At 36.4% G+C, this 12,970-nt stretch overlaps 1 long non-coding RNA gene across 1 annotated transcript in view; it reads left to right on the top strand.

The window, feature by feature from the left end:
• The first annotated feature begins 2,075 nt into the window (after positions 1 to 2,075).
• LOC141968991 (uncharacterized) overlaps positions 2,076 to 12,970 on the top strand; it is a 97,170-nt gene continuing 86,275 nt past the window's right edge. Inside the window, exons 1-3 of the long non-coding RNA XR_012634965.1 lie at positions 2,076 to 2,119; positions 5,281 to 5,371; positions 9,302 to 9,392. This is a non-coding gene — a long non-coding RNA (uncharacterized LOC141968991). The remainder of the gene's footprint in view (positions 2,120 to 5,280; positions 5,372 to 9,301; positions 9,393 to 12,970) is intronic.

Below are 12,970 nucleotides of genomic sequence, written 5' to 3'. Positions count from 1 at the left end.
TGGGTAAATGAATTTATCCAATATCCAGATCTGAACTGGAAATATAGAGCATACTGGAGCACTTAGTTCTTGCTGAAAAAAAGATAAAAAGAAAAGCTGACAAAAGGCAAAATGGATGAGGGGAGACATATCTACACTGTTTTAGAACTTCTTGTCTGCCCCCCCCCCCCCCCCCCCCCCAAACTGGAAGATGTCTGGAGGATTCAAAAAACATATGGTGAGGCTGCTGAGAAGGACAAAGAAAATGTTTTATGACTCTCCTACCTACTACAAAAACCTGAACAAGAGGTGAATGAATAAAGGCCCCAAGATAGAACTGTGCTACTAACAAGACGACCAGAACAGCAGTTGTCTCAGGCAAGAGAAAAATGAGATGTAAGGAGCAATGGTGATGTTACTGTGAGCCGAAGATGTTCCCAGTCTAAAAACTAATGAGAACCAGCGAATGTGGTCTTGAAATAGAGCCAAAGCACTGTACCAAAGGAATACAGTGGAAACAGAAGTAGCAGCTGTCACCAGGCAGCAAGGAGACCTTGATTTGTAGGCTAATGAAAAGTTCAGGGAACATGTTAATTTGACTAAAAAACTTTAAAAATGCTGACTGAATCAGAACAGACCCTGTAGCTCTAAAGGACATTAAGGTGTGTTATGGCAATAGGAGTCTTGAATTCTGAGCAGAGACAGCTTACATGGAGTGCAAGCTAAAACTTGTGAGTGAAGCATCCATGCATCGAATGAGGGCCAGTCTGTTCCCACTGCATGTTCTGACTGCTGGATTGAAGACAAAGAAGCTGTCTAGGTGTTGGATAATCTCATCGGGGCACTAAATAGTCTCATGTAGGCCGCCTTTCCCGTGAAAGGTTGGACTAGATGATCTTTCAAGGTCCTTTCCAACCTGAGATATTCTGTGATTCTGAGCTGAGGTCTGTGTAGGTGGGAAGAGGACAGAGCTGGGATATTTTCCCAGAACAGGCAGCGTGCCACAGTAAGAGCTGCCTGCAAATGGGAGTGTCTACCAGAGGATCCAAACTCAAGGGATCATGACGACGGGAATCTAGGGTGCAGTACTGTGGCAGCAAGAGGGGACACTGCTGAGAGGCCTTGCTGGCAGAGAAGTATGGGAAGCAGACAAGAAGCAGTAGAGGACTAAGAAAAAATTGTCCTGACGAACCACAGTCAGTGTCAAAATCCATAGGTATGACTATAGACTCTCATTCCTTTATTAGCCCTCGAGAAAGATGTCCTGCGAAATAAACTGATTAGTGCCACCCCGAGAGGGGAGATGCTGCTGAAAAGTAATTTCCTGAGCTGGGATCAGTAAAGAAATTAGCAGGTGGGACCTAGAAGGCAGCAGTCAGCTGTTGCCTACATATGCCAGTAAGCATATTCACTTCTATATTTCCTAAATAAAGGAAAAAAAAAAAGGATTTTTTCCTTTAATTGAAGACATAGAACTTTAATGAACAGCAACACATTGGTGGACCTGGTTTTTCCAAGTATTTAAGGAGCCCCAAAACCATAAATTGTTTGAGCCATGCTTGTATCAGGTTAGAAGCAAAGGAATTGAGGTTCTTTTTATGTCCTACGTCTTACAGGAATTCCTCCTGAACTTTGGCAGTTCACAAAAACAACCAACCTTTTTCGGCATTTTACCACGTATCCACGTGTGTGCCCTGTGAGGGAATTGAGGCAATAAAGAGAATAGCTGTGCTGCAATTCACACTGGGTCTTCGTGCTGTCACCCTATGCGTACTGTAGGACTCAAAGAGACCACGGGAATATTCAGAGTATGATCCTTGATGCTACGAGATCATTTGCATTTTCTTCGTTACTTTAAGTGAAAATGTTCTGTATTGGTAGGAGCGATACATTTATGACCATAACAGTTCATGTTTCATAGTGAACATGGAAGTGATGGCAATTTCTACTAAATACAGATTTCCTGTAAAATGGTTCAGTGTGGACTCTTGTCTGTTAAAAGAGAAAAAAGCATGTTACAGGAACAGATGGTGTAGCGCTTTTTTTTTTTTTTTTTTTTTTTCCTGCTCTTGTTGCTTGAGTAGAAGATTCAGAAACTATTTCTTTTTTGAAGAACTGTACTTTTTGGTGGGAGTGCTAGGTAAGCTTGTGCTCTGTGCTTGGTTTTTAATATATGACATGGTCATGTATTAAATATATGACATATATGTGTAATTATATATTTAATGTATGACATGGAATAAATGGAGCTGTTAGGTAAAATATAAAGTCCTTTCAGGAGTCTGTCTTTTTATCTCTTTACTCTTTTTCCACAAAAAGATTAAGAAAAAATCTACAAAAAGATTAAGAAACATCTACTTAGGCTTGTGTTGCTAAATACTGAGCTGTTTCTCTCAAGTATATTTAATATGATCTAATATGAATGTCAACAACCTGTCCTGTTTTTAGTACAGCTTTAATTATTGTTTGTTACTTCTGTTTTCTGGAAGACATGATGTCACGTTGTGGATTAAATCAGTAACAGGTTCTGTTTATAGGAATTGCAAGAATCTTCATGAAGTAATAAAAATTCATATTGTCAGGAGAAATAGCAGCATCTTCTAACGGTAAAAAAATTGTGCTTTTAAGAAATAAATAAGAAAGACCTTAAAGGAATCTCTCTGTGAAACACAGTGCATGTTTCCCTGCCGGAGTCACCTCCAGAGGAAGAGGGGGGGTAACGGGACCCCGCTGGGCTGCGTTATGCAGTGAGCATAGGGACCTTCTGCATTTACCGGATCTGTATGACCACTTGAATGCTGTCGTTGAGTTGCAGGGCTGACATGAAGTTATTGTTCCTGTGCTGTTTAACCTGCTTACTGATTAAGGCTCAGCATACTGCTTGAATTGCTGTGTATACTCCAGCCTAGGAATGTTTTTTATACATGTTTTAAATCAGTCCCTGTTTAGGAGGTTTAAATCCCATTTATTTCAGTGAGAATAAAACGCCTGTTTTAGTATTGTTAAAGCCTACAGTTGTAATTGTTGGCAATGGTTATTAAAGGAGATTGCGTTCCTTATGTTAACATTATCTTGTGACAAAATATAATTATAGTCAAGAATTATTAGGAGAAATTATTACACTTCGGTACTACCAGTGAAAGACATAATGAGAAGGTGTATTAGCTGAAATTACAAGAGAAAAATGATGAGTGGAAGCAGCAAAGTATTTTCATTTTGAAATAGAATGATTCAAAACAAAGTGTGTTTCTCTTACATATGTTAGCTACCTGCTTTTAGAAGGTTATATACACTTTAAATGGTTTTATAGAGACGGTAAAACAACTAATTTTTTCATCCGAGATTAGCTAGATAGTGTTTTAAATAGGAAAACATCATTTCTTGTCTCATATTTCAATTTTTTCTGTTGAAATGAAACTGCGTCAGAATAAGGTATTAAATTTTAAAAATTTGTATTAATTTAAATGTATTTTTAAATTTGTATTAATAATGTATGAAAACATGAATAAAATAAAATAGATAATATGCAATAATTTGCAAAATGCAGTATTCTGCTGTAATTTGGTTTTCTGGAAAAGCATTTAGATCCAAGAAATTTTCCATGGGAGAGAGGCAGGAGGACTATTGTGCTGTTTCTTATCATTAACTGAGCAGCAAGGTGCATTTAAACACACAGTGTATTATTTCTCATGCCTAGATATCAAATCCAATTGAAAATATGTATATTTTGAAAAATGCATGCATTGGAAACGTTTTCTTTTCTACACATGCATCCGGTTTTAGGTTCTCCTTCTTCCTTTATTGCTCTTAGTGAGTGCTATTCCATAAAAGAAACTCTAGGCACATTATAATTCAGTTATAAATTTTTGTTTTGATGTCATGGCTCAAATGTTTCCATACACAATATGATTGAAAAGCTTCGTTCTTCCACCCTAACTGCATGTATTCCATGACAGCAAAGCGATCCTCAGGATGGATGGCGTTACATTGCTATGTCAGTGGAATAGGGACTTCATTGCAAACTGGGTGTAATGTGGTATTTTTTACTGAGATTTTAATTAAACAGTAAATACAGGGTGTTTCATCCTATTCTTAATTATCCTGATTTGACCTCTCTATGTGAATAGCATGTACACACATGCGGTACAGGTCCAGAATAGACGTGCTTTATTTTTTTTGACAGTCTTCGGCTTTATATGCTAATGGACTATTTAAATGATGTTCCTTAACGATACATACAAAAAGAGAGAAAACTGTCTTTGTATTTTTAATGGCATTTTGTTCAAGGAAAGAAAACAAATAGTAGGAATGTTCTTCACAGTCCATCCGTCTTTTGTGCACATCCTCCTATATGTAAAAAGCAGCACTCCATAGCTGAGAAAGAAAATCCCTTTCCATATTACTTCCCATGCAGCAACCTTTCATGGGATGTAGTGAACAAAAATCAGGGTTTCATGGAAATTTGTGTGCATGCTTGATTTGCATTCCTCTGTATTTAGATATTATGGTGAAGTTTCTTCCCATTTTCCCCAGTTAAAGCACAATTCTGAATCAAAGTTCTTCTGCTATAAAGAAGGTAAACAAGTCCATTATAGACTGAAAATTTCAAAATGGAAAAAAGTTTGTTAATTAACATTTTTTGGACACTTGTCCAGTTGTGTTGAAATTTTTCAGGAAATTTGTGCTTATTTTTCAAAGAGAAGCTAGAGCTTTGCAACTACAAAACCAGTCTAAATGTAATGAGCAGGGAGAAAAATTGGAAATTAAAATGTTAGATGCATTTACCAATCTCTCCATGAGAAGTTCATTCTTTGTTTAAATTCTGAGCAGTCAAAGCTTTGTTTGTTCAACATGCTTTTAGGCCAGATTTATGACACTGTGAGAAGAGGACCTACTTAAGAGCCAAACCTAAGATAGTTTTGTTAGCTATATTTTAATTAATATTTATTTTTTGAAAGCCCTATGATACTGTTAAGTGCTTAAATATTCTTAAACCACTCTATATCTGTAAAACTGAGGCGCTGAAGAGAAAAGCTAGAAAACTTTAATGGCCTTTAAAACACTATCTAAATCAGCAAGCTCTTAACTGAGTGTGAAATATATTTAAGATGCTCCAAGTCTGTTGCTGCTATGTTAATAACAAAAGTGAGTGACAATAACAATTTCAAGAGAGCTCTGGAGCACTGAGCAATCTGCAGTCACTTTGCTGGCGTGTAGAGTTGACTGACCCAAAGTGGAGTTAGGAAGTTTCCATTTTCTCTTGATTGCTCAGTATTTAGAACCTGGTTTTGTTTTTCCCAGTGATCTTTAATGATTGATTGAAGGGCAAGAAATTTGGATCACGATGTTAAACCGGCTACATATGAGTAAAGTCTTCTTTCATGAATGACAGGTAAGATCTCATTCTGTGGGGGCTCCTCAATCCCATTTACTTCTCTGAAGCGAATGGTGGGTATTTCAATGTTGGCAGTTTTTGAATATAAGTGACAGAACATCATAAAAAAACCTGCACTACAGTTAAATTCTTATATTTCTATCTGTGAGAAGAAAAAAAAAAAAGCAGGCTTTCTGATGGTATTTTTTTTTCCACCTGTTCTGTAAAAAAATTATTTTTGCATGTATACATCTTTGCTGTTTCCACACTGCTGTACATGTAAATAAGTTATGATTACCAAAAGAATATTTCCATTGCTAATAGGATTAGAAATACCTTTGCTGTCAGATATAAATTATTCATTGATTTTCATGTCATCTGCTCTTTTTAATTCTTGTAATAGCTAACAAAACTCCCTACATGTGAATTATTTTTATTTAAAATATTTTCATCCACTGTTTTTTTGTTTTCTAATGTTTGATCTCCGATTATTTTTGGGTTTAGGGTGTTTTTGGGTTTTGGGAGATTTTTTGTGGTGGTGTTTCTTTCTTTTTTTAAAGCAGCTGAACTCAATATAGAGTGTTATATGTGATACTCCACAGCATCTGATTTGTTACAGTATGTTTAGTAAAGACTACCTTTCCACTATATGCTTCTGCTGCCTAATGTAACAAGGCCCTGAGACATCCAGAGCTCACAGACATGATGTCAATAAAGCATAATAATATTAATAATCTTAGAAAAGTGACAGTGGTTCAAATATAAAATTGTCTTAAAAACACTATTCTTAAATAGCAATGCTTATTGCTCTGAAATACTACTCAGAGCTTTTCTAAACATACATTTACTGCTTTTACTAAGTATGTAAGAATAGAGACTCATTAATCTGCTGAAAAGCAGTGATGGAGTTGACAAAGCACATGACAAAGGGTAGGTTACACCAGACCCATAATGAAATTATAGTGGGCAGAAGCATGCAGTCAGTAATGTAGTAAGCATGTAATATAACGTATTTTAAAAGTCACAAAGACAGGGGGTCTATTTTCAGCATCAGATGTTTGCCACAGTTCGTTGTCATATTTATTTGAGTAGTTCTCTTTCCCCATAAAATACCTTCCCCTTTATTCTGCTTTTTCACAGAGCTGATTTTCATCATTTTCTTGATGATGTACTTTCTGATTTTCTTAGTGGGAACATCCATGTTCTTTGCAATTTTTCTCATACTTGCGGGACTTGAGTTGTATTTAGTTCTGTGTTCTTTCCTTTGTGTTTCAAATACTTCTGTGTGCGTAAAGTACATGGGTATCAGTTTCTTAGCAGCCTCTGGTTTATGGTCATCAGATAACTACTGACTGTTTTGGCAGACCTTTGGGATATTGGGGCTCTTTAAACATAGACGCTGCCTATTGTCCAAATTAATGGCTAATAATAGACCACAGACACTGCCTATTGTCCAAATTAATGGCCTACATAGGAGGTGCAACTTTTGGACAAGTAATTTATTGGAGTGGTTTAAATTTAGGCTTTAATTTCTTTAAAAAAAAAAAAAAGAAAAAAAAAAGATGGCACACACAAGGACTAATCTTAAAAAATTTATTAGTTTTGATAAACTAATGTCCTCTAAGGTCTGATTTCAAAGCCTTCACTTCTGGTGACGCTAAAACCAAAACAGAACGGAGACTTACTGGCTTGATCTGAATCTCTTAGAATATAGCATAGATACATTCTATAGCATTCTCCTGTAAATCAGGGTAGAACAAATCTTTTGTGGATTATAATTTAATTCCAACACGTTATTCCTGTAACACAAGTAGTAGCCTGAATTATGTTTGCTTCTTTATGTTGAAGCTTATGATTTATTTCAGTTTCAGCTTCGTGGAATAATAGAATTTCTTACTGGTGCTGCTTGTGTGTAAATCTTTACAACCCAGAAGTTGTAATGGATACAGCTAGTGTTCATATTCATTCATATTCATTTTTGCAAACAACAGGATGGTATCAGACAGCATGTCTAAACTCGTACAGAGGAGGGGATTAAGTGATTACTTGGCTTTGGAAAATTGGACATGTATGATTTAAAGGATCACTAGTATTTAGAGGAATGTGTTTTGACTGCAGAATGCTTTGCTTTCAACTCTTCCTGCTAAGCCTCCTGTAAAATTCAAATATAGGAGTAATAAAGTGTATTGCAATAAAAACACTTCATACTTTCCCCTTTCTGTACAGTGGACGTGGATCGCATTGACTGGACAATTGATTGCAGTGAATAAAAGCGATGTGTAAAGTCCAAGCAAATAATTCAAAACACTTGTTCATGCTGTCTAGCAGTTCCAAACTCGATTTCAGTAATACTACTACATGCAGCTGCTAATTAATATTCTGAGAATCAAAAGAGATAAGCTTGTAGCATGAACACACCACAGAGAGTCCTTTAAATCACTTCATTAGAATCTTCACAGAAACGAATGTAAAACATTTTGGTGTGAAATATAGTTAAAAGAACATCCTACTGAAGTAAACATTGGCCAGATCAACCTTCTGTTGCAGCTGTTTGATCACTCATATTAGAACTGATAACCACGCAGAAGGCTCTTAGAACACATCGGGCTTTGCTGACTTGCCTTTCTTTTTTATGTTTTTTTTTTTTATTATTATTATTTTTATTTTTTTTTAATTTTTTTTTTTTTTATTTCTCCCAGTTACCTTTCTCTGTTACAGCTCTGCCCGTACTTCCCACACCTGATCTTCCCAAAATACTCTTTGCCGGTGAATCTCCAGGGATAGCCCTTCCCTCTAACTCAGTTTTTTTATAGATTCTGAAAGCTACAGAGTATCAGCTGTTAACAAATATTTGCCAGATAGTTTGCACAACCAAAACTGAGGTTGGAGTACACTGCATTTTGTGCCTTGTTTGTGAGAAGTCACTTAAGTCACGCCAGATGTTAAAAAAGCTTTACTGTGACTTACCCGTTTTTTTTTTTTTTACATGATACAAACAGAAACTCTTTTCTGCGTTTATTCATAACTGATTAGTAAGACAGGCAAACACGGCTGAACAAAACACTTGCTTAATGTTTGCTTACTATTTTACACCCAAATACAGAAACCCAATGTTATTTAGACTGCAAATTAAATACTCGAAAGCTACAAACTTCCAGAATTATGATAACAATTTAGCCCCTTCATTTGCAGTCTGATCCTACTTAACCTGATAATCATACATTACTTTTGCACAGGGCATGCGCCTCACTCATTGCCATGTTTTATGACAGAACATACTGCAGGGATTTAATGATATGTCATACCCCGAAGTGTGTAATCCTACACTGACTGTACTATTGTAATAGACAAGATACAGATTTCAAAAGGCAGCCTTGGTCTTAACAATTCCTACTGGTTTAGAGTTTTATGTTGTAATTTTAAAAACTTTAAAAAATCTATTTGATGGGCTGCTTAAAACTTTTTCAAAAACAAACTGAAAAAAATAAGGCCACATCAGAGTCAGACTTTCAGAGCCTCCGGGGTCGAACACCGCTCACAGTGAGAGCCTTTGCTGGCCTGTGTTGGGATTGTTCTGTACCTGCAGCAATTCCAGGAGGACTGAGGACACTTTACTCTTAGGTTTCACAAATAATCGCTGGCACAGAGGGTGGAAGTTGGATTCAATGACAAGCTGTGAAGAGAATTTGTACAACGAATAGAGAATGCTCTGCCTGTGTCCTTCAAGCTTTAGATTCCTTCTGCACCATCTTTCCATCCTGCCTCACAATGAATCCTTTTTAGCACACTCCTCATACTCGTCCCTTTTCCTCATGAGGGGTATGCAAGCCAGCCCCACTAAGGATTTTTAATGACACTTCTACTCTTCCTGCCTTTTAAACTGTAGCCTTCAGAGTCTCCGAGCTTTTTGTCCAATCTGTATATTTGCTCCTCGTTCTGTCCTAACAGAGATATGTTGGCACTGCCCTGTTCAAGGAGATGGAAAAAAAGATGGCTGTGACAGAAGGGACAAGCTTCTTTCAAGTCTTTGTTCAACAAGGTAAGAAAAAGAAAGCATTTCAAAAAAAGCCAGCAATTTTCTTAAATTTTTGCGATGTGGAGGTGGATACAACCATTATTTTCCCCCAGCTGTGTTATAAATGCCTGAGTAATTATGCCTGAGTTTTTAAAAAGTCAGTCTGGAATAGTTTTATGACTTAGGAAGGCTTTATGCAAAATCCTTAGATTTTTGAGAAATCTTTAATAGTTTTAAATGGATTCTAAATAATACAAAAATTGAAGAAGTTTAGCATTAGGGAATGCTGTTACCTGAGATTGCTTACAGTGCTTTAGTAAGAGCTGGAATTCAGTTTGATGGACTATTCTTACTTGCATATTCATCACCTTTTATAATGTATGTCATTTAATGTGCTTATTGTTTGCTATGCTAAAATTAACACTATACGATAGCATTAATGTAAAACTTATTTCTGTGATGTGATGGAATTCCTTGTGATGTGCAGTTCTGTTGATAGCCCCTGCCCAGATTAAATGTACAACACTGCTGCAGTCCTCAGGTATATCTTAATTTCCAGTGCACGACACAGTCATGGTCTGCCGCATGCTGGGAGGTGTATACGGTTTATCAAGGCACACAGTGGGAAAGAGCCAAAGCTGGGACACCTGCTGCCATGTACAGGCTGTTAGGAAGCAAAGTCACTAGTGGTGACACATTATCCTGGCTCCCATCCGGCCACATCCAAGTGTAACTAGTTTGTCAATCACCGTGGTTATGTCATGAATCCAGGGCAAAAAAAACAGATTATTTGTAGTTAATATAATAAGAGAAGAAGTCTTCCTAGGAAAAAAAAAAAAAGAACCTGAGCTATAAGCACTTACAGAAAATGAAGCTTTATATTCTAATTACTAGTATTTCATTAACTTAAAGGGACATCGTTACATTATAGCACAGTTATTTTGAAAGACTGTCTTACAAGCTTCTTTAGATACACTTTCAGTTCTCATGTACAGAGTTTAATTTATTGATAACATTTTTTACTTTATTCTGTTTTTCTTAAATACATATGTCTGTATACAGTGCAAAGATATTTTTTCTTCAATGCTTAAGCAGAATTTTCAAATCTGAAGCTGTACATTATCATGTTAAAATGTGCAATGTAAGAAAAATAAAAAATGCTTAGCATTGACAATTACAGGACAGAAAGTCATGACAAAGAGAGAAATGCACCAGAAAAGGTCTGGGATAAATAACCTGTAACATAATTTCATATAATTTAATCTACTTTCTTTGTCCATGTTTAACTGGATAAGACACAATGAACTTGAATTTCAGAAAAAAACAACCACTTCAAGTTATTTATTTGAAACTCTTTGTAGCAGAAAGCATGAAAATAGGTTGCTTGGAAAAAAGCTGTACAATCTCTAGTATTGGAGATATTTAAGAATGCATTAGACACAGATGTGTCAGAATGACTTAAATAAATTTAGGCAGCTTGCAAAGGGATAGAATAAATAACCCCTGGTTTTTGTGACTGGAAACTATGAAGGCACTGAAGAACTAAAATGAAGTTATATGCAGTATTTTTAGTTTCACATACAGAAATACAGGCAAAGATTTACACAACAGGTAACTGGGAATTTCTGTGCAGTTCCAAGGAGATTTTTACTGAGCTGTTTCCCCAATAATACTACAGATTTACAGATTAATTTGGGGGACTCAGTAATGAACAGCAATCAAGATAAATGGAACAAAAGTTAATGAAATGTGGGCTTTTTCTTTTCAAAATCGAAATCCACTTCTTATTTAACTCTGCTAAAGTCCATTGAAAATCTCCGTTCCTGGCACAATTTCATAACCAGCTTATGTAACATGTCTGATTACAGGGAAAGAAAAAATAGTATTACAGAATGGGTGTTCTTTTCTACTATTCTCCACTTCAAAGGGTAATTAATTTGTTAAGGATTTAGGGTGACTGGTGGACTTCCACTCTGGTTAGATACCATCTTTATGGTACCTATCCTATAAGCATCTGTCATCTGCTGAAATCACAGTCCTTGACCGTAGGAGTTTGAAAACTGAGGAAGGATAGAAACAACCTGAGAATGATTAAAGACGTAACTTTTTACAGCTGAGAATTGCAAAAGTGCCTTAAGGGACACAGGCATCCATTTCCTGTTCAAACGTTGTCTACGGATGCAGATGCCTAACATCTTTTGGCAGATACACCCTAGAGATTTAGGACTGCTCAGTAGTGGAGTGGAAAAGGAGTGTGTCCTATTCTCATACACTTGGTGTAAGTTTAAATATTCCAAAACTGTAATTTTCTTTGCTGGGCAGAGTCACAGTGCAGTTCAGATTCACAGGCTGTCCTCGGTCAAACCTTCTCCTCACCACCTTCTCTCTGACAACGCCTCATCATGCCTTAAAATGTAAAGCTCCATCCCAGCAGTTCTGAGAGATTTAAGTTTATTAAAGGCACATGTTCATAAGTCTATATCAAAATATATTTTTCCCTTAGGGGCAGAAGTGAAGGAGCTGTGAAATAAATCTGAATGTGACTTATTAGACTCATGATAGCAATCCATTTTCTTACTTTACTGTCTCCCTAGGAACTGTTTGTGGTTTTGTCCCCAAAACACGTGCTTTAAATAACTTTAAAAATGTTATTTCATTTTCAAAGACAAAGTGCAGCTGGTGCCGACCTAAGAAAAATAGAAATCTAATGTATATTATTTGAAATAGAAATGCTATTTGTCGATGCTCATGCCTCAAACCAATTAATATGGGGCTTCTGGTATTGGTTTCTTCAAAACAAGTTGCTACCAACTGGAAATGATCTGGTAGTTAATTTTTCCTCTCTTGATACTGGAACATTTTCCATACCAAGTAATGTGGTAAAGAAACTACTATATAACTGAAATATATGGTGTTTGGAGAGTGCTAATTACGTTTCCACTGGCGGCAGCAACCTTAGGGGTTGCTATTTTGATGTTCTGCTGAGATTATCATCAGCATTTCAGCTCTTTGAAGATAAATCTTTAGACAATACAGCCACATCACAGCATTTTCTTCTTAAATTTGGCAAAGGCCTTCATGACATTAGTGAAAGCTTGTTCATGAAAATGTTTGTCAGGACCATTATGCTCATGAGAACTTCAGGGGCCTTCTTTATTTGGAATGGAACTTTCCTGCTCTGTACGTCCCTGAAGGACCTCTGAAACAATGTCACCTACTTAAGAGTGTGGTTCTGTGGTAGTTTTGGCCTATAGATTCGTGTTAACCTTAAGACACCATTTTATTTGTGCATTAGACAAACTTTGTGTCTGTCACAAAGGCAGCAGTCATGATGTGACTCTTAAGCAAAGCTAAATGAGCCTGCAGTATGCTGTGGCTTTCATTATGTGATCATGTTGCTGGTGGTCAGAATTCAGATGTAGAACATTTTGATGAAAAGATATGTGGTCTATCCAGAGGACTATTTTTTCCACCACCCATGTTGTTATTACAGACGAATGAATGAAAGGCAGTTTTTACTTCAACACAAATTAAATCTGTTGTTATCATATTGATTTCAACTGGGCTAGTAGCAACAAGCAATTATAATAAGTGGGAATTAA

Source organism: Athene noctua, chromosome 21 (assembly GCF_965140245.1).
Source record: "Athene noctua chromosome 21, bAthNoc1.hap1.1, whole genome shotgun sequence".
NCBI classification, from domain to species: domain Eukaryota; kingdom Metazoa; phylum Chordata; class Aves; order Strigiformes; family Strigidae; genus Athene; species Athene noctua.
This window is presented reverse-complemented; position numbering and strand designations above follow the sequence as displayed.